The sequence below is a fragment of the Lactuca serriola genome, chromosome 4 (assembly GCF_051521515.1).
Source record: "Lactuca serriola cultivar US96UC23 chromosome 4, Lser_US96UC23_V15, whole genome shotgun sequence".
Taxonomy (NCBI): Eukaryota; Viridiplantae; Streptophyta; class Magnoliopsida; order Asterales; family Asteraceae; genus Lactuca; species Lactuca serriola.
The window spans coordinates 219,763,008-219,777,559 of record NC_136411.1 but is presented as its reverse complement, the minus strand read 5'-3'; the positions used below and the strand labels follow the sequence as shown (position 1 = coordinate 219,777,559).

Below are 14,552 nucleotides of genomic sequence, written 5' to 3'. Positions count from 1 at the left end.
TGATTCTGCTTCTACTCTTGGTGGTGACAATTTTGAGTTTGACTCAACTTATTACAGTCCTTATAGACTTCCCACCGATAAAGATGAAGAGGCTCCAGTAACAAGACAAAAAGTGCAGGGTCTTGATGATAGGCTTGATCAATTGCTCGCTTCTTCTTCAAAGTATAATGATGTTGTGATGAAAGCTTTTTTGGACACTGCTTTTGAACAGTATACAAATGCAATTGATAAATCAACAAAGGCGGTTGAAGCATCCTCATCCTCCTGCAAGCAAGCTACAACCGATGTCGCGTAACTCATTCACAATTCCCAGATCTTTCTTGAATCCTTTAAGGGTCATGCTGATGCTAATGCAACTAAGGTGAATGTATCCGTTGAATCTCTCTCAAAGTCTCTTCAAGGGGAGCAAGTCAAATTCGAGACTGTTCGTTCTGATATTTTAGCTGATAACAAGTCTCTTTTGTCGTTGGTTGATTCTCGGATTGAAAATCTATGTGCTAACTTAGCCATGGAAAACCGGCTCATGGATGCTCTGGCTAAGAAGACCACCACTATTGAAGTCTAGTCGGTTCAACTTGATCAAGCTAGCCACGAGATTACTACTCTGAAAACCGAGCGTGTAGTCCTTAAAAGCTGTGTCGGTGATGTTCTGAATATTTTGGGTTCTATTGTGAATGCTCATGACAAAGTTCTCACCCTTACGATCCGAAATCATTTGACGTCAAAGCTCCTTCCGGCAATTGAGATCCTTAGTCAGATGAATGGTGTTACGGAGCCGATTTTTACTTCGTAACAAGGAGGAGATGGTAGTACAAAAATTCCTCCTTTTCAACCTCCTGTTAAACCGAAGGTCATCATCAAAACCGAACCGAAGGTTAATGTAGCTTTGGGTTCTAGTAGTCAATAAAAGAGGAAAGATGTTTCTGATGCAAATGATGAAAGTGATGAAGATAAATAGACCATTGCTGATGTCTTGAAACGAAAGAAAAGAGATCAAGAGTTAGATAAAAATCTTCAGGTTGCTAAAGAAGAAGTAGAGAGAGAACAAAAGAAGAAGGAAGAGCATGATGCTCTAATTTGCAAAAAGGCTCTGTTTCCTCCTTGGACTGAGGAAGGACTTATCAAAGAAGCAATTGAGTTTCCTAGCACTTACTGGCTAGAACCTGTTGCTTCCTTTAATTGTGATAACTCAAGGGACTCACAATTCGATATGCCTATAACAAAAAAGGCATTTTTTTTCATTGTTTTGATTCAACGGTTGAAGTTCCCTCTCCTCATCCTCAGGTTGATCGTGATCTCATCCATTACTATCTTCAGTTCATTCAGCCTCAATACTTGACATGGAGTGCCCAGAAAATAACCTCTGTCAAGGTATTGAAACCCTCTACTGCTGGCAAGTTGATAAATGTGCAGTTCAGAGTAACACGAAGAAATGACAATTCTGTTCATATAATTTCCTTGGCTGATCTTCCAAATCTTAATCCTCATGATTGGATTTTGCTGTTCAATATTCTGCTTACCAACTCTAAGGAGTATGAACCGATTCTGAATCATCTCAAGAGAATGTTGGTGTCTTATCTATTAAGTTGCTAAGATGGATCAGGAAATTGCTCATGTTATGAGGAAGAAACCGACAGTGAAGCCTACGGACAAGCTAGGTGATGTCAACAAAATGAATCTAGGCCAGATTGATTCAACTCATCTCACTGTCATGTTCACAAGAAGCAAAGGTGAAAGGTTTTTGTTCGCTCTTGTTGACAAGCACTTGTTCTCCACCGACTGCTTGGAACAGATTCTCAACATCATCCATCGGAGTAAGAAGAACTCTGACTCAGACAAGAAGAATTTTACTGACATGCTTCGGTGGTATATCATTTTTCGAGAAACTCTTTTGGCCATTATACCAAGTGTGTTCAAGACTGTGAAGAAGTCTGCTATTGCTCAACAGAACTGAGCTCTCGACTCCAATGAAGAAAAGGGGGATATTGTTGGGTATTTTATGTTGCGTCATGGGCTTAGTTTTTGTATATCCGTATGGGCTTGTCCATACGTGATTATTGATTAGGGTTAATCTTTTTATAGTGCATGCATGTATGCCTTAGATACGGTCGTCATTATTGTTATTATTGTTTTGTAACCCTAAACACCTCTACAATCGAAGTTCTTAGTCGAGCTATTCTGAGGTATTAAATCTTAATCATTCGACATCAGTTAAACCATTCCCCGTGTTCTTTATTGCTTTATTTATTGCTTTTCTGCTAAGAATCAATCGATCCTACTAGAACTTTATTTCCACACTTTGGAAACCAATGTTGCATGTATAATTAAAGAAAACTTAGATCCAAAGCACTAGGGTTGTATATGCACCATAGGAATGTTAGAGTACATAAAACCCAACACTAACGACCCTCCACCGATCAAGGGAGCGGTGGGTAAGAATGGATACCCAATGACAATCATTTTATAGGCCGTTTCCTTAAACTTCCCTTATAGATCGACTTCCTGAATGAGGCGTACTAGTGGTTCGACTGACTTGTCTTTAGGAGGGTTCTAGAGTTTCTTTCCTCAAATTACCAAACAGCCCCTAAACATTTAATTAATTCAATTAATCCCAAAATTAATTCCACTTAATTTTTGATTAACTTTTAATTAAATAATATGATTTCTAATTAATATATTATCTCCATAGTACATTAATAAATCATTCATTTTAATTTATTAATCAAATAATAAATTCTTCCTCTTCTTCAATAGGTCATCCTGTTTAGTCCCTAGTATGAAGGCAGCCTAAAAGGACCGTGCCACTATCAATTCAAGTATATACCAATTATAGTTATGGGCTTAGACACATAATCCAATAGATATATCGTTCATAACTTCAAGCAACAAAACACATTACGATAGGGTTTATGTGTAGTACATCAATTCAATTATTAAGAATAATCAAATGATCTACAATATAATCTTTTTATAAATTCACACCGTGAAGCAAACAATATTTAGACCAATAACACTTTATTCTTCATCCTCGTTTTCTTGTGAATTATTGGAGAACAAGAATACCAAAAGCTTTGTGTATGGAGGCTAGGGTTTTTGAAACTACGAGGGAAAGGCAAATACATTTTGTGGCTCTTAAGGGTAGGAAGAAGGAGACGACTAGATGGTTGCTTTATTTAGGAAAACCCTAATTACAAACTTGTTTACCAAGGAAACCTTTATATAAGGCCGGTGTTGATGCTAAACTTATCCCCCACGAAGACCTTTTAACTAATAACATAATTATATATACTTAAATAAATAGTTATCTAGTCATAATTAAATATTCATAAATGCAAATTAAGTCCACCTCTTTTATAATTTCCAATTAAACCATCAAAACATTGATGAATAACAAACAATCCCTTTAGTGATTATAAGTTTGTCAAAACTCCCATATGTCCAACACTTAAAATATGGTATGACCTGCATGGTAAGGATGTGATCCCCTCTCAATACATAGGAATGATTGGTTCCTCGTTATACTACAACCTATAGACATGACATTATGTTTGCCACAAGTTTGTATGTAAGATTATGAGCTCAGCCCAAAGAATCATACTTACTGGTTCTTAAGATAATATTAAAATATTAGAAGGAAACCTACAATCTTTGGTTTGAGTATCCTATAAACTCATCTTTTAATCTAATCATATATTTATTAAGGGTGCACTTTAGATAGGAGAATCACATCTGGAGGATGTCAGCTACGTGGTAGTAGAGTCATAAGTTGGTTTAAGTAAGAAGAAAATATATGTAGCTGAAGGATTTATATGACCATAAATCATTTCAAAATGATATTATCAATGACAAATGATCATATAGGGTCATATCAATAACAAGTAGACATTGATGAGATTTGGACTCAAGAATATAAGACCAATTCACAAAATGAATCAACACAAGATGTAAATAATTATGTTTATCTCATTGATCCGATTGTGAAATGTTACAAAAGTTGATAAATCAAATAAAAAAGTGTTATGAGTGCGTGTATGTATGTGTGTGAATTGTACAAATATGTCATGCAATAAAAAGATATATTGAAGGAGCTTCACAAGCTAGACCATACTTCTTATTTTGGTTTCCCTGACATTACATGGAATATTATCTTCAATTCTTTGAAAATATTGAAAATTTCTTTGTTGAACTTCAGATCGAAGTTAAAAAAACTTGAATGTGAGTGGGTTAGAAGGAAGTTCTAGTTGATTTCTGTTGGAATTTTTGACTGCATATCTTTTCTTAAGAACTTTTTTGAAGTAATCCAAGTCAAAAAATACAACATCTCGAATCATTTTTGCATTCCATACTTTTGATATATCACTCACATCTATACCTTTTATAATTTATTCAATCGGGATATCTTCGTTATCTCATCCTCTGAAGGTTCAATTGCTTTCCTTTTCCCAATGTCAACATTTGTAGTTACTATAGTTGGCATGGTTTTACTCTTCGTTTCAATCAAAATGGACTTATTCTTATTCAACAATGGTAGATCATATTGCATTTGTTTTATCAAAACTAGTGATGTTATAGTTGAACTATTAAATAGTGGAATAAAAAATGGTAACGTAACTGCCAAACATCTTACCATCGAAAACCCTACCGGATTTATTCTTTCAGAATTATTTCCCGAAGCACTTTTTGAACCCGATGATCTTTGAAGATTTGTTGAAGAGATCATCCATAGAGGTTTTACTTCTCCCTCTTTGTGACAAAGTTTGCAAAGTAGACTTTGAAGCATTCAAAGGGATTCCGGAAACCAACTCCAAAATTGGTTTTATCTGTCCCGAAAATCAATTTTGAGCTTTTTCAACCATCTAAGCTGTATATTCTTCAAATGCTTTAAAAATACGCTCCTTCTCTTCCAAAGCAATATTTGGTTCAAGCTCTGCAACTTTCGACTTGACTTCACTAAGTTGGCCTTTTAATTATTCTTTTCTCTTTTGGAAACAATCCTTGTATTTAACATTAAAAGCCCAAACATCTTCCAAAAGTAATCATATTTTGAACTGGAGTTGAGAAACCATAATTTACATCACCAAAGATTTTAATCTCTTTCTCTAGCTTTTCACCAATTTGTTTAATCTTGTTGTCAGAAATATCCATTGTTTGAGCTTTAAAATATTGAATTTCATCCACAAGATTCTCATGTCTTTCATTTTCCTTCTTCATCTCATCCACAAACTTCGTATCCTAAGTTTCAATAAAACTTTGGAATTTTAAAACTTATTCCTTTGAAAGATTATCAAACTTCACCATGAATTTTTTTCCCTTCTACATTAGGGAAACTGATTATTGAGAAACATTTTCTTTTGCTATGTCGGTAGAGTCACCGAATTCCTAATAAATGTCGAATCACAAACCAAGTTTAATATTAGGCTCAACTTCTTGTTCAAACTCTTGTAGTGCTTTCATAACATCAAAGCATTGTTATCAAATTCCTATTCTTCAACATCAAGACATATTGGTGTTAAAAAGAAAATATCATCAACACCACCACCCTTATCTAGATCTGCCAAATCTAAATCTTTGTAATGTCCCCAATTTTCAAAACAATTTTCTCGTTTCTAATTATAGATAAATACCCATTTTCGTAAGTCATAATCAAGATAAAGCCAGTTGTTCATAGACATAATCCAAAATTAGAGTTGCAAAGAAAACATCACAAAAACATAAAATTATTGGTGTATGTGGATACAGTCGCTCCGCCTCCCCACGATCCGATGAAAACCCTAAAAATATTTAATCCACAACTATATGCACAAAGTTTAGTGAGTTCTCCAAAATACCATATACATCAGAGAAAAGTAGGCCCCATCATTAATGATTGGCCTCGCCCTGAATAATGGTCCCCACCTTGAGTTATGGACCCCGTTGTGAATAATTGGTCTCGCCTTAAATATTAGACATCGCCCTGAATAATGGACCCCACCCTAAATATTAGAACCTACAAAAACTGATGGGTTATGAGCATTCTAACACCCCTAAGTGTACATGCAACCCTAGAAAACCTTGGATCTATTTTTGTCTAAAATACATGCAAAATATAATTTCCAAGGTTCACAATCCTATCTAGCATACATGGGGAACTTTTAACATAAAGTTGGATAGAATTACATACCTTGTAGTTGATTTGATTCCTTGAAAACCATGAGAGCCTAGCACCCCAAGTGTGATGCCTCAAATGTTTCACACAACACCAAGTGCTTCAGAATAACTTTGAATGTAGAACACTTGCAAAATTCGCTTGCCCTCTCTATCTTGCTTCTAGTGTCGATTTTGGTGAGCTTCATATCCTTTATATAGTGTGTTACAATTAGGGTTACTCCATGTAAACCCTAATGTAACATGGCTCTTCATTTCCATGACCCATGGGTTTGTAACTCCCATGGAGCATCCTATGGACCTTAGCCCAACTTGATAATCCATGGAGCATTTAGCCCACTATACAAGTTATGGATGATTTACATAATCAACCCACATATTTAATTAGTCTTCTTTTGATCACTTAATTAGTTCTAAATTAATTCTTGATCAATGATGATGTGTGTAAAACCCAACTAGTTTTAATCCTACTTTTAATTATAAAATAAACACACAAATGCACTGGACCTATCAATTGTTGTAAAGTTAAATAAGTAGGGTATCGAACACAGGGAACGGAAAATTAAAACTAAAAACAAATCTTATCTAAAAATTAAGTAATAAAGGGGGTTATCTCTAGTTTTCCAAGACTAGAAACTTACTAACTAATACTTAGACTAATTAACTAAAAACTAGATAAGCAAAAATTCAACTAAATTCAATAATGATGGGAACTTCTGTTTAGTTCAACTCAATTGATTCTATGGTTGATGTTATGGCAATAGTGCAATGGATTGATCTTTCTATTGGCTACCAATTCAAGTGATTAGATTCACATTCACTGCACTAATCCTTAGAGAACAAACTAACTCAAACAGTGGCTAGTTGTCTAATTTAATTTAATTCACTAGATTATTTATTCAGGTTGATCAAGACTTGTAATGGTCAACTAAATTGGTCCTTTAGTTAACCTCTTGTTGATGGTCATCACACAAGCTCACACATGAATTTACCTATTTTCTAGTTAATTCTTGTTTCAAATTCGCTAATCCTAGTCATATAATAAAGTGGTCACATAAATCATATGAGGTAAACAATTAAGAGATGTTCATGCAGCTTAATTCTCTTCCTATTAACAGAGAAATAGTTATCATTCATACATAAGGTTCTTTAACAATGTAAAATCAACAAAGTCACCAATATTAAATCAATCCTACCATAAATCAACTCATAGTCTCAATATTGTCTCCCCAAACAGAAGTTAGAAGGTTTTAGCTCATGATTGGGGCCATTGACAGCATAAAAACGAAATCTAATTGTCTAAACATGATGAAAAACATTAGATTGAATTAAGAATAATGAAAATTGCCTCTAATCTCCTTCGGAATTGGATTTAGGGTTTTGTCTTCATTCTCCAGGTCTCTTCTGACTTTAATTCGTAGCTTGCTTCTCCCCAAGGGTTCCAGAATTGTTTGTGTCGATCGGAAAAGTTGTTTTTATAGATTCGCCCCGACTCGCCGAGTCCATGACCGACTCGTCGAGTCCACCCCTTAATACCCGTACACGGTAAGTCAAGGAGTCTTTATCTTCTCGAATCTTCGATGTGACTCGCCGAGTAGTCGACCCTACTCGCCGAGTACCTTGTATTTTTGGCATTTTTCTTCTTGGTTCAACTCCCGAGCTCCCAACCCCTTCTCCTGCTTCTTTTTGCTTCCGAGCTTCGCTTTTGGACTAAAAACATAATTCAAACACTTTTAAGTATCTTTTGTCCATGATATGCAATTAATTAGTTAATAAATGATAAAAATCTATACTTAATATAAGACTAAATATGAAAATATCAAAATACCCCACATTTGACTTTTGCTTGCCCCCAAACAAAACTGAATTTTAGTACATTAGAATCACATATGACAACTCCAATCGAACCCAACCATTATGCCAAAATCGCAACGCATGCATTTGTGTCTAAAATTTCCCTAACCCCCCCCCCCCCCAATATTCCAAATACTTACAATTCTCATAAACATTCACCCACTTATCCCGAACAATGCTCATTTAGTGCATCCCTCCGAATCCATCCGCAGAAAACCTCCTATCCTCAAGGTATTTTTGGTTGAGCAACCCAAGCATACATAATCTAGAAAATTACAACTTTTCGATACCACTATGGAGCTATTGGAATTTGATCTTTTTAATTTTTGGTATCTTCACTTTTTTTTTTTCAGAACTTTGATCTTTTGATCTTCACTTTTGACCGCTCCAAAATTCTTACAACTTTTTCTTGTAATTCTCTTTTTTCTCTTTTTTTTTCACATATACCTCACTTTTTTTTCTTTTTTCAAAACCTACATGCTTAAGCAAGGGCACTCAACTTCAACCTTTATTGGCTAAAATAATAATTTTCCTTTGATACATTTCTGGTACTCGATGCTAAACATATTGCATCCTTCGGGCTAAGCAAGGTCGTGTTTTTGTCCCATAATTTCACTGGAATAAGAAAGCCACAAATGCACTAGAACGTATATAGGCTCAACTAAATATTTGGGTCTTCATGAAATTATCAACATAATTCCAACATGGAATCCTAATTACTTTTACCAAAATTTTCTAAATTAAGTCCTAAGTAACTTTTTTTTTGGTATGCAATTTTTTTTTCAAAATATACCTAAATTAGGATTCTAAATTTACTAAGATGTAACCAACCCCTACCCCACACTTAATTCATGCAATGTCCTCATTGCATATAATGCATGAAAAGAAAAAAATAAAAATAAAAATAAAATATAGAGGGAATTGGAACAAACTCCCCTGGAGTAGCAGTCACTAGATTGATCATCTTCTATTAAGCTCTTACTTCAATCGACTTTAGACATGGGAACAGCTCATCCATGTCTTGGGCATCAAATCACATGTGGGTAGCTCCAAATATGCAGGAAAGATACTGTAAAATCTTCAGGAATTGATTACAAAGATAAGGTGGTCAAATGGTGTAGCTAACAACATCAAATCAGCAGCCCTTGTGGTAGATAAATGAATAACACGTCGAGTCATAGCGCGATAATGTTGAAGTCGTGAAAATATACTGCGACTCGTCGAGTAGGACAACTACACTCGGCGAGTCATCACTGGGTGGAAAATTAATAAACTCTATCTGGAATCTAGCTTTTAGTGGACCTCAAAAACTTCCCATTGCTTCAATAACCATTCACTTATAAACCCTTTAGGATTGGACTCGCCACTTAGACTCAATACGTCGACTTTTCTTGACTCGTTTCCTTGTTTTTCTCACATTCTCTAGACTCCTTATGCAAGCATTTCCTAATCCAAATTTTGAAAGAAACCAAGGAAAATAGAACATCAAGCACATAAGTTTAAGTCCTAATTAAGAATTCAAAACACACCAAACAAAATAAAAACAAATTGTTCAACAAAACACAAATAAAAAAAACTAATTATCATCCTCTTCCTCATCATCTCCATGCACAGCCCCGCTCCCACCAGCTCCTCCTTGCCTTGCGCTTATCCTTTCATCCCAACTTGGAACATACGAAAATTGTCCCCCGTCCACATGTTGAATGTGGAAATGTTCAAATAATTGGATGAAAGATTGGTTTGTAAAATTTGAACTCCGAGCCAAATCATCAAAATATCTCCTCCCTTCCTCATTATACCACTCCTGGGGAACATTGTCCTCGACCGGAATCACCGGTGGATCATGGCGTGCTTGCTCCCGTCTTGGTCGAATCCGCCTTCCTGGTTCCTCGGGCCCGATCATGGCATCATCATGTGGGATAGCATAATGAACCCCTCCATAATCCTCAATGATGCGTGCCCTACGAAAAAGAATAGGATTAAAGGGAGATGTCGGGATCTCCGTCAGCAAGTTCCAAGCACCACTAGTCATTAACCGATAAGAGTGGGCTAAACGTGTCATGAACATGCCACCATTAATTTTTGTAGTTTTGCGGTCCTTGACCGCTCCCTCCGCCAAGTATGAAGCTATGCACCATGGAATGTTGCAAAAAGTATTAGGTGTAATGATGCTCCAAAGAAAGAAAACATCAAGGTTAGAAACCTTGTCATCATCTTTCCTTTGGTTAATGGTGTTTGAAATAAGACGGTGAATAAGGCGGTGCGTAGGTGATCATATGCTCCCTTCTTGAGCCGACTTCGGAATATAAACCTTGTTGGAAATGGTATTCCACCAACTTGAACTTGTGATCCCATCCGGAAATGCTTTATGGCAATGCTCCAAAAAGGTACGGAATGCATCCGTGTTGACCACTTGTTGATCATATATTCCCAATCTACAAACCAATTCCACCATAGAACAATGACGAACTTCTCCCCCCAGACAAAAAGTAATACTTCTGGGATTATAATAATCATTCACACCCTGGATATGTATTGTGGAAAAGAACTCCAAGCACAACTCACGATAGATTGGTTCCTGAATACGGAAGACAAGACTCCATCCAGCACACGTGATGGATACTCCTTTGTGCACAAACGTCTTGATTATATAAGGACCCAACTCCTCTTCATAACGAACTCTCCCCAACCAGTCCCAATCAATTATATTGGGAGCACAAATCTCTTTTTTCTGGAGTTCCACAAGCTTCTTCTTCCACTTAGTCCTTGTTGAATTTGAGTCGATTCGTGGAAAATGCAACCAAGGAAAATCTCCTTGACTTCCCCGAGAGCTTTGACCCCGTGAAAACATGTTTCCGCAAAACAAATAACAAACAATCCAGAAAACACAGAAACACTTTAAAACAGTATCTATCTGGGTTCTCGATTGGACTCGTCGAGTCCATGACCGACTCAGCGAGTCTGATGAACTACGCGAGTCAGTCGACGGGTCGGTGAAATTTCACCCATAAAAACTCAAAATTTGTCCTAGGGTTTGTCCAGGAATGTGTATAAGGTGTATTAGTGCAAGAACATCCATCCAAAACACCATAATTAAACCAAAATCAAAACCCTAAAAATTCACAAAATTTCAAAAACGGGTGTGCCATCAAATCAACTCTTCTAATCATCTAAAAATCATGACATTAACAGTAATATTGAAGAAATTAAGTACCTTGCTTGATGAAATTTGAGAAATTTGAAGAAAATTGGAAGAACTTGATGAGTGCTTCAGAAAGAACAAGAAGAGGCGCACGGCGAGTATGGATGAGATATGTTCAAATTAGGGTAAAAACCCTAGGTTTACCAGTTGTAAAAAATATAATAATTTTTTTTTCAGTAATTAAAGTCGACTCGTCGAGTCAGGGTCGGACTCGGCGAGTCGAGTTGCGAATGAAGGTTATCTGGATTCTGAATAGACTCGTCGAGTCAGGGTACCAACTCCCCGAGTCACTTGCAAACATTTCAAAAATTATCTCATTTTGTCATCTATTAATAAAAATTGTTCAATCCACCCCACACTCAGACGATGCGTACCCTCAAGCAAACATGTTTGATGAATTAGAAGATGAAAACAGAAAAAGTCCTAAGAAAATCAAACAAAAACTAAAACGAGAAAGGTAAAAGAAAGCAAACTCTCATAACGGGTTGCCTCCTGCCAAGCGCTTCTTTTTGAGCAGTCTTTAGTTGGACTCCCTCCCATCTACGTTTCTTCATTTTCCTGCATCGGGAATGCATGCCTGATCTTTTGTGGTTTATACTTTGTCTTGTAGGTGTGTATCTTCCTCTTATATGTCCGTCTCAATTCTTCTTTCCTTTTCCTTGTGGTATCTTCTTCAATTGCCTGCCTGATCCGCTTCCCAGCCTTCTTTTTCTTCACCCCATTCTTTGGCCCCATCTTTTGTAATTCTCCTTCTTCAAATGTAATTACTTCATAATTGGAAAAGACTCGGGCTCGACGTTTGGTTGCATGTGACTCAATGGATGAGTTATTAGCATCATCACTCCCAGCCTTTGCATTCTCCTTTTCTCCCAAGCTTGCCTCCTTATCAAGTCGCCTTTCTTCATCTCTTTGTATCATCGTATTAAGGCAAGCTACTTGAACATTTTGGAAGTTACAATAATTTTTAACACTTTCTCCTTTTGATGATGGACCTTCCAAAGGATCTGGAAAAATCTTCATGTCAAGAACATGGAAAGAACTTGTAAATAGCAGGTCAAGGTTGCCTACTCTTCTGAACTTTTCGACTGGACTCGTCGAGTCTGTCGATGTGACTCGGCTAGTCGATGCGTATTCCACACATTCCATTGATTCTTCTGGATCAGTTCCCTCCAACAACTTCTCTATTTCTTCTAAGTCTTTTTCAACATCAAATTTTTCTCCAGAAGGCAGTAGAAATTTATTTGGATCTTCTTCTTGTAAGAGTGCAAGTTCTTTTTGTAGCACTTCATCATCCAAATCAATAGAGGAAACTTCTTCTTTTCTTGTTTTTTCTAGCTTAACCTCTTGTATAGCCTTAGACACTGCTGGGTCATCTCCTACCCTCAATGTTAGTGTGGAATCGCATACATCTATCAATGCACATGCTGTATTCAAAAATGGTCTCCCCAAAATAAATGGAATTTGGGGGTCTTCTTCCATGTCAAGCACTACAAAGTCCACGGGGAATATAAATTTGTCAATTTTTATGAGAAGATCTTCACAAACACCTCTTGGACGAATGATTGTCTTTTCTGCTAGGTGGATCTTCATATTAATTGGCCTTGGCACCGATAGCTTCAACTTCTCGAAGAAAGAGTATGGCATTAGATTAATACTTGCACCCGAATCGGTCAATGCTTGAGTAGCAAGTATATTTCCAAATTGACAAGGAATCGAGATGCTTCCCGAATCGCCCTTCTTTTCTGGTAGCTCATCTAATACTAACTCCGCGACTTCAGCCATATCTTTTCTAGCAGCAAAGAGACCCTTAAGCAAGTTAAGATAATTAGGTGTTTGAAGCATCGTTTAAGCAAATGGGATGTTGACTTGAAGGGCGTTAACATGTTCCATGAAAGTTCTGTATGCTTTAGCCTTTTCATCAGGTATGGCTCAAATTAGAAATGGCAAAGGTGGCCTATAAGGCTTTAAGGAAACAGTAGTTTTGTCATCAGACCTTGGACTTGTCGAGTCCATTAGAGGGACTCGGAGAGTCGTGTCGGGTTTAGCTGAACTTGAATCTTCTGTCTTTTCTGCATGCACCTTAGTTGAGACCTTGTGTGCAGGGGTCAGAGGAGTGATAATTTCCCCAAAACTAGTTGTTATAGCCTTCACGTTCTCCATTCGTGGATTATTCTCGGTTTTGCTTGGAAGTTCACCCGATCTTCTTTCGTTCACTTGTTGTGCAAGGTGTCCTAGCTGCTTCTCAATGTTGAGAATAGATGCTTGCTGATTCCTAAGTATTGCTCTGGTCACTTGTATGGAAGCATCATGGTCATTGTGTCTTTTCTCGGACGCAGCTATAAATCTAGTAAATATCTCTTCCAAATCAACCTTCCTTTCCACATTCGCTTCTTCCTTTTGATAGAAACCCCTCTCTTTTTTTGCTTGTATTTCTCTTCCTTTTCCTTTTTGTATTCTTCGTACGGGAGCCATTCCTTCTTGGGTTTCTGCCAATTTTCATCGTATCTATCGCCACTTGAATAGAATACTTGCGCCTTCTTGTTTCCATTTTCATCCAAGTCACAATCTTTAGTTTGGTGCGGTCCCCTACAATTTTCACATCCTACCCGAATAGCATGGATTGTTTGATCCATCTTTGTCATTCTCCTATCTAAACTATCTAGTTTAGCCATCATTGCTGCCATGCCATCGTTAACCGTGTTCACTACCCCCCCTACTTACTTCATTTCGCGGGTTATGGTATTCTCTACAATGTTTAGAGAACTCTTCAATTAATTCCTTGATCACCGGGGGTGCCTTCTTTGTGAGCGGGCCTTGCGAGTCAAGTAATTGCCTTGTTGTAACATTAACCCCATCATAAAAGATGGAGACTTCTTGTTGACTATTAAGTTCATGATGTGGGCAATTCCTTAGCAGGCTCTTGTACCTCTCTCAAGATTCATATAGTGACTCTCCAACTTGTTGTTCAAAGTTAGCTATGGCTTTCTTTAGCTTGAATATCTTTGATGGTGGGCAGAATTGATCAATGAACTCCTCTTTCATTTGGGCCCATGTAGTGATAGATCCGGGGGGCAATGACTTGAGCCAATCCTTTGCAGCACCCTTCAAAGTAACCGGAAGCATGCGAAGTAGCTGAGTTTCCCGAGGCACATTTGGAACATTGAAGTAATCAAATATATCATTACCTTCATCTAAGTGCTTGTAAGCATCTTCGTGGTCTTTGCCGGTGAAGGGGATCTCCTTAAGTTTAGCAAGGATGTGACCCTTAAGCTCAAATGTAGCAGTTGCGGGAATTGCGGGTTGCACAAGTCCCGAGCCAGTGTCATCGTGTATCCTCTTCTTCCATTCCCCC

At 37.1% G+C, this 14,552-nt stretch overlaps 1 non-coding gene across 1 annotated transcript; it reads left to right on the top strand.

Moving 5' to 3' along the window:
- The first annotated feature begins 14,087 nt into the window (after window positions 1-14,087).
- Window positions 14,088-14,194, top strand: LOC145049096 (small nucleolar RNA R71). Its single transcript, XR_013683211.1, has one exon. It is a non-coding gene; the product is annotated as a small nucleolar RNA R71 (small nucleolar RNA).
- Window positions 14,195-14,552: the final 358 nt, after the last annotated feature.